Here is a 1,161-nt window from a genome sequence, read left to right as displayed (position 1 = left end):
GCAAAAGAAACACTTAAGCCCAAGAGTTTGAGGTTGCTGTGAGCTGTGACACCACAGCACTCTACTCAGGGCGATAGCTTGAGACTCTGTCTCAAGAAAAAAAAAAAAAAGAAGTGTGTGTGCATCGTTGAACTACTGGCCTACACAAAGCATATTTTTTTTTCACAAAGCATATTTTTTCATGTATGCCACGCCTTTATTAGTTTGAGGGGATTGCCGTAACAAATCACCAAAAATGAGATGGCTTAAAACCACAGAAACTTACTTGTCACAGTTCTAGAGGCTAAAAGTATGAAATAAAAATGTCAGCAGGGCCACACTCCCCCTGATAGCTCCAGGAAAGAATCCCTTTTTGCCCCTTCCTAGCTTCTGGTGGTTGCCAGCAATCCTTGCCTTTATTTTTGTTGTTGTTATTATTGCTCAGGCTGGAGTACAGCAGCTATTTACAGGCACAACCATAGCACACTATAGCCTCAAACTCCTGAACTCAAGCTCCCAAATAGCTGGGACTACAGGTATGGGTCACCATGCCCAGCTCCTTGGCATTCTTTGGCTTGTAGCTACATCACTCTAATTCCTCCCCTCCCTTCACATGACCATCTTCCCTATGTGTGAGTCTATGTCTCTGTGTTTTCACATGGGCTTTGACTTATCTCCAGTCATTGAGATCACACCAATTCAATATGACCTCATTTTTTTTTTTTGAGGCGGAGTCTCACTATGTCACCCTTGGTAGAGTGCCATGGTGTCACAGCTCACAGCAACCTCAAACTCTTGGACTTAAGCGATTCTCTTGCCTCAGCCTCCCAAGTTGCTAGGACGACAGGTGCCCGCCACAACGCCTGGCTATTTTTTTTGGTTGTATTTGTCATTGTTGTTTGGCAAGCCCGAGCTGAGTTTGAACCTGCCAGCTCTGGTGTATATGGTTGGCACCCTAGATGCTGAGCTACAGGCGCAAAGCCAGTATGATCTCCTCTTAATGTGATTACAACTGCAAAGACCCTATTTCCAAAGACCCACAAGTACTGGGCATTAGGACTTGAGTATATTTTGGGGGGGGGGGACACAATTCAGACCACAACAAGGCCTTACCATTTACAACACACTTTCTTTTTTTCTTTTTTTTATTTTTTTTGAGACAGAGCCTCAAGCTGTCCCCCT

This window comes from Otolemur garnettii, unplaced genomic scaffold (assembly GCF_000181295.1).
Source record: "Otolemur garnettii isolate 467f Iridium unplaced genomic scaffold, OtoGar3 scaffold00082, whole genome shotgun sequence".
NCBI lineage: Eukaryota > Metazoa > Chordata > Mammalia > Primates > Galagidae > Otolemur > Otolemur garnettii.
This window is presented reverse-complemented; position numbering follows the sequence as displayed.